Raw genomic sequence first — 7,273 nt, forward strand, 5'->3', positions numbered from 1 at the left:
GATAGTAATCCAGCTGCTCCATTTTGGACCAGCTGACATTTTTATTAAGCCAAGATATGAAAAAGTTTTTTGCCCATGCATACGGCCCCTTTGCTAAAGGCTACAATTAAACCATGGTTTGAAGCTTGTTTCTGGGAGCAAGAGTTTTCTGGTTCAGACAAAATGGAAAGATATGGTTACTTAGAGACCTCCTGGTTTAAGTACAACACATGCAAGGGAGTTGTGAAAGAGATCTGTACACAAGCAAACAGCTTGTGAATCTCTCAGCATTATAAGCTGAGATCTGATTGCTTTAACCAGCCTCAGGGTAAACAAAAAGCTTCATTTGCTGTTTTATACATATAAAAACTCCTCTGAAACAGCATATGAATAGGAGACGCGAGTTTACAGTATTTATTTGATCACTTAGCAACTCTAAGGGCTGGCTCTGTTTGTTGAGATGTGTTGCCTCCTAACTTCTGATGTGCTTTCCTGAATACTGACATTCACCTTGAAGGATGCAAAGCAGGCGGCAACCCTTAGTAATAAAAATATGCTAATATATAGAGTTATCCATCTTTATACTGGCAGTGTTCCTGCAGCCTTTACAAGCAGGAATTTCACTGCAGAAGCTTTTTCTATCAGGGCACCTGCATGCCAAGAAACTTACACCTAGCGTATTCTGCTTTGATTGCAGTTGTGAAAGAAACAAGAGCCCTGTCCCAGGTCAGGGCAGAAAAACTGACAATCTTGTCCAGGCATCCCCAAACTATGGCCCTCCAGATGTTTTGGCCTACAACTCCCATGATCCCTAGCTCAGTGGTTCCCAACAGGTGGTCCGGGGACCCCCAGGGGTCCGCGAGCTATGCCAGAGGGGTCCGCAAGATGCTATTAGAATAAAAAATATATTAAATATATTTCGTATGATAACAGATTTTTTGTTTTGGCCACTTCCTGCATGAGCAGAGTCTAGCGCAAAACTAGAATTAGATAGAGGCAGTAGTTCTGCTGTATGCCGTTAGGTGGCGCTTTACAAACACTACTGTTTTGCAAAGAGGCAGCGCGCGCATTCTACTAACCCTCACCTCCCCAAGATGCTTTGCGCGCGTCGGCTTCATTTGTGCGCTACTGCGCAGGTACCCTGTCTTCTCCATTCCCCTCCCTCCTCCCTGGCGCGCGCTGCCTCTTTGCAAAACAGTAGTGTTTGTAAACAAAGTGTTGTTTTTCGCGGAAGCTACAGTTCGCGTAGTTAAAAATGGACCATTGGTTAAAAAGTGGTTCGTTAAAACGAGAAAGGCCTACAGATGAAGAGGAAGAACTGTAAAAAACGTATAAATATAAAATATAAAAAGACTCTTAATTTGGCTCTCACTTTTTAATTTTAGGATTAGGAATTAATGAGGGTCCTTGTCACAATAGCGGCTTGATGAGGGGTCCTCGAGAAAATTTTGTTGGGAACCCCTGCCCTAGCTAACAGGACCAGTGGTCAGGGATGATGGGAATTGTAGTCCAAAACATCTGGAGGGCCGAAGTTTGGGGATGCCTGATCTTGTCAATATTTGCCATGTCCTTAAAAGAATCAACTGTGTCCCTGATCGTTGTCTCTCTGCCCAATTGGAAAATCCTACATTGCTTCCAGATCCTGCTGTTAGCTTGGAAGACTGTGTCACCAACAATGGCTGCAAATGCAAAGACTCATCGTGTTTATCTCATTTGACCTCTGCATAGAAATGTCACATATGGTATACCTCTTGCATTTCAGGATTTCAATTTTTTTTTTCTGTGTCTGCTTACGGATTGGAATCCAGCTCAGTATTGTCTACACTGACTCTGATTGGCAACAGCTCTCCAGGGTTTCAGACAGGGAGTCTCAGCCCTATCTATCAGGCCTTCTGCACGCAACGCTTTACCCCTGAGCTGTATGGCCCTTGCTCAAAACAAAGCACATTTGTAAGAACATAAGGCTATCAGAAGCTTCCTTATACTGAGTCAGACCAAAGGAGATCTCTAGCTCAGTATTGTCTGCACTGACTGACAGCAGCTCTCTAGGAATTCAGACAGGTCTTTCCCAGCCCAACAGAAACACTGGGGATCAAACCAGGGAGCTTCTGAATGCAACAAATTAACAATGAACTCCATAATAATTTTGGGTTTCATAGTTAATGGGACCCACATCTTCTTTTGCAGCTGCAGGCCTGTTAAGATTTCCTAAGCAGCCCGACTTTTAGAAGACGTTACTCAGGGCTAAGAGAATGTGGGAGGAAAAGAATCTTAAAGATGGAAAGTAGCTACTAAAAAGACCAGAAGATGTTTATCCTTGAAGCATACAACGCTTCAGACTGCCACAGCAAGACAGAGCCAGCGTTTCCCAGCGACAAATTTTCCCTTGTGATTTCTGGGTCCCTCCGCCACACTTCCCTTCTTTGGCTTCTTCTGCCCTCCCCACCTATTTCCACCCCAGTGACACATCACAAGTTCAGGGAATTCTCCAAGGCATGTCAAGAATGACATGATGAAGTTAAAGAAGTACGGTATCAAAGGGCTGAGATGTCAGCACAGAGAAAGTCCAGTCCTGGGTCACATTTGGTCAGCGGGGAGGGAGTTGCTACACAGATCTCTCTCAGGCCACAGATAAAAGATTGTTAGTATGGTTTTGTGTGTGTCAGAAAATGAAAACAGTTATAAAGAAGAAGAAGAAGAAAAGCAGTTTTCTTGCTGATCAGCTGGAAAGATTGTCTCCAATTATTTTCTTCCCATGCGCTTTACTATAGTTTTCATCTGCAAGAGATTTGTTTTAGGCACTGTTGAGATTCTGTCCAAATTTTTCATAATCCATAAGCACTCAGCTAACATCTCAGAAACAGGAGAACCATCCAACTTAGCTACTGGCTCTTTACCTGCTGACAAAGTGAGTATGCCATGTTTATAGCTTGAGCTAAGACCTAGGTCGCATCCACACCAGACATTTAAAGCACTCTTAATCCACTTTTAAGATCTTTAATTCCTGCCAAGAATCTTGGGAACAGTAGTTGGTTAAGGGTGCTGAGAGTCGTTAGGAGACCCCTCTAAGAGGTACGGTTAGCAGCATCCTTAGCAAACTAACGTTCCCAAGACTCTTTGGGAGAAGCCACTACTGTAAAAGTGGTATAAGGGTGCTTTAAATGTATGGTGTAGAGGTGGACTCATTTTGGGATCCTCTTGACATAAGACAGGCTTCGCTGGACCTCAGATTAACTGCCCTACTCATTCCTAATGGAGGCTGCTCTTTCCAAGTTTGAAAAAGTTCATAGGAAGCCCCAGCACACAGCTAGCTCTGAGAAACTTCAACTACAAGGCAAAATTCCTATTGGCTCTGCAGCTTGTTTAGAAAAGAAAGTGTTCTGTATCCAGAAACACAAGGTTGCTTTTAGAACCCTTTCTTTATAGGCCTGAACGGTGCAGTTAAATCCAAGGGGGAGAAATGATCATTCATTTCACTCCTTCCTTTAAGAAATATTAAATTGCCCAGATGGAAACCTTTGCAGTGACTGCAGGCCGAGATCTAGTTTCTTGTGGTTCACAGGAATTTCCTGTCCTGTCAACACACATTTCCTCCATCCCAGGGAGGGATGTTGTTCAAAGCAAACAACATTCCTTGGTAAGCAGAGTTAATGGCATTGGCTGGAGGGGGGGAAAATGAATGAGATTTGGTTGTGTTGTTGTTGTTGTCATCACTGACAGATAACTGTTTGGAACTGGAGCTGCTTAACAAGCTGGAGCAATATTGGATGCTGGATCCTGTAGACACTGATGGAATCCTATGGAAGATACACTGTGGACTTATTTAGATAATGGCATGGCATCCAATTTATTTATTTCATCTATTTCCAAACTGCTTATTGATCTAAAGTAGGTCCAGAAAGTGACTTATAAGGAGGGTGGATCACCTGGTACTTGGTACTGGCCTGAAGGTTGCATGAATAATGCATTTTAAAGCATAATGCACTGGACCTATCTCAACAGCAGAAGCTCATTTACTCAGAAGGAAGCCCCAATGGCTTCAATGGGGCTTACCCCCAGGTAAATATGATTAGGATTGCAGCCTAATTTGGTTGCACTTGAAGCCCATTGAAATCAATGTGAAAGGCTTGTGATGGAGCTAAGCCACATTCATTTCTAACACAGTCTGGATCTAGCCCAGTATTATTATTATTTTCAGTTGGAGATAGAACTCAAGAGCAAGGAAATAATCGAAAACCACATTTAAAGTTAGCCATGAAGCGAATTAAAATACCTGCTGCCTTCCGGATATATAACCTCTCTGCAGAATTAGCAAAAAGATCAACTTCGAATATAGCTTGGCAGATAATTGCCACAAGAGCCACAATGTACACAGCACAAAAATACCCAACACCCCGGCAAAAGTCCCACCACCTGTTTTCAATCAAAACTTTAAAAAGGCTGCGATTGATTCTCTTCCACGGGATGCTTGTAAAAAACATAAACTGACAAGATGTCATGCCAGCTGGGAAATTCTTCTTGTCATGACCCCTGAAATTTTCTCTTGTATTATTTAATGGTATTTTCTCTTTCTTCAGCATAATATGGTTTCTTTCTCCATGCCATGCACAATTTTACAAATTTCTATCATGTCACCTCTTATCCATCTGTTCTCTAAACTAAAAAGCCCCAAATGCCTTTCCTCATAGAGGAGTTTCCCCTTGAGCATCCTGGCTGCTCTTTCCCAAACGTTTTCCAAGTCCACAGGAAAGATGGGATACACATGTAATAATAAAACACATTTTGCAAATGATTCCCACTCCTATCAGTAACTTGTGTTTGGCTCAGTTCTAGTTTAAAACAAAACAAACAAGAGTAGATACCACAAGATTGGAGTCAGCTCTCCTCCCTGCAGCTTCTACTGGAGACGACCATCTGAAGACACTGCTGTTTCAAATGGGGGACGAGTAATAAAACAGGCAGATGATGAAGTTTCACCACTGCTCTTCCAAGTAACCTTAAAAGTGGAGCTGCTTGTGTAACGAGTGAAAGGAACAAAAAACGTGCCAGGTCTCTGATCATTTATAAGCACTGTTGGGGGGGAGGGAATTCTTAAGATTATGTGGCCCATCAAATTATATGATCCTTGTCTTAAAGTGGGATGTGCGGGGGAGAGAGTTGATAAACATTTACCGTGTTTCTCATATTATAAGACATGTCTTATATTTATTTTTTCCTCAAAAAAACACACTATGGCTTATTTTCAAGGGATGTCTTATTTTTTTCCTCCTCCTCCTGCCGCAGCCAGCATTGCTGCTGCGCCTATCACTATGTCTTATTTTCGGGGTATGGCTTATATTCCTTGAATGCTTAAAAATCCTGCTATGGCTTATTTTATGGGTATGTCTTAAAATATGAGAAACAGGGTAAGGCATTTCATCACACACTATAATGGGAAACAGATTCTCACTGCATCCCTTTTTCTTTCTTGGGTGTCGGTAGCTGTTCCAAGCTTCTGACTCCACCCTTGTAAAGCCTTGCAATTATATAAATAGATATAGATGTAGCCAATTAATTCCTGATCTAATGAGACTGATACAGCATAGCATCCACACGTCATTGACATCAAAAATGCCAGTCTATATTTCCTCTCATTTAATCTGGATATAACACTTTCTGGGGGAGATGTAACAAATTAAAACGGAAACAAACAAACAGAAAAACTGGTGCAAACATCTCATTTCCAATATACCATCATTTCCAATATACAGTTGTACCTTGGTTCTCGAACGCCTTGGTATTCGTACGTTTTGGCTCCCGAACGCCGCAAACCCGGAAAAAAATGGCTTCCGCTTGACTGCAGGAAGCTCCTGCAACCAATCAGAAGTCGTGCCTTGGTTTTCAAACTGTTTCAGGAGTCGAATGGACTCCTGGAACGGATTAAGTTTGAGAACCAAGGTAGCCTACCACTGTACCATCAACCCATTTACAATATTACGCCCAGAGTTGATACAAGGTGGTGGGGTGACAAATCAATAAATGATTATCATTTTGCTATCGCCTTTCATTGCAATACAATCTTTGGCTGCATACATCCATTGATTTGAAGCACATGGCTTCCTGCCCCCACCTAAAAAAAACAAACCTGTAAACTGTAGTTTAAGGGTGCTGGGAACCATAGCTATGTGAGGGGGAAATTACAGTTCCCAGGATTCCATGTGCTTTTAAATGTATGGTGTGCAACAAAGCCTAAATCACCATCTTCTTTTAATCACATGTATCTTGGTGCCCAGAACCCTTTAAACGTTCTGGACTCCAGCTCCCATAATTCCTCACTGATGCTCGTGCCAGCTGGGGCTGCTGGGAGCTGAAGTCCAACAAAATCTGTAGGATCTTAGGCTTCATACCTGCACCGTAACACTTCAGTAAGTCCAACACTTACAATGATTCTTGAACATCAACTTCATTGGACTGATCATGTTGTTTGGATGCCTGGTTATCGTCTTCCAAAGCAATTACAGTACTCTATTCCAAACTTAAAAATGGAAAGCGTAATGCTGGTGGTCAACAAAAGATGTTTAAAGACTGTCTCAAGGCAAATCTTTAAAAATGTAGTACAGTATAAACACTGACAATTAGGAAACACTGGCCTGCGAGCGCTCCAGTTGGAGAAGAGCCTTTACCAAAGGTGCCACGGGCTTTGAAGACTCTCGAACTCAGGACAAAAGGAAGAAATGTACTAAGAGGAAGGCACGCTTGGCAAATCCACACCACGATCAACTCCCACCCAGAAACCTACATCGTAACTGTCAACCGTCCCCCTTTTTTTGCGGGAAATTCCCTTATTCCAGCGCCGTTTCCCACTGCTATCCTGGATTGTTCGATATACTGTAGAGACTGTCCCCGGGACAGGTGAGGCTGCTGATCCCTTATTTTCAAATCCGAAAATTGACAGCTATGACCTACATCCCCACTGTGGAAGGACGTGACTCCAGAATTGGCCTCCACAGTCACTTATGGACTGTTAAGACCGTGTTCATTTAAGACAATCTTACTCGGCTACAAGTGATGACCAAAGAAGAAGACTATCATCCCATTGCCACATACGTCCGGATTCGGAGTCCTCAAACAACCTGGCGCTGAGTACGGTAGGGCTGCCATATTTCAAAAAGTAAAATTCCTGACACCCGCAAAGTGGGTGTCAGGAACTTCACTTTTTGAAATATGGCTTTTTTAAAAAAGAAGACCCCAAAACTGCTGAGCTTAACCCACCAGAATTGTTAAGGTTTTTTGGGGGGGCGACGAACCCAAATTG

The sequence above is a fragment of the Zootoca vivipara genome, chromosome 6 (assembly GCF_963506605.1).
Source record: "Zootoca vivipara chromosome 6, rZooViv1.1, whole genome shotgun sequence".
Taxonomy (NCBI): Eukaryota; Metazoa; Chordata; class Lepidosauria; order Squamata; family Lacertidae; genus Zootoca; species Zootoca vivipara.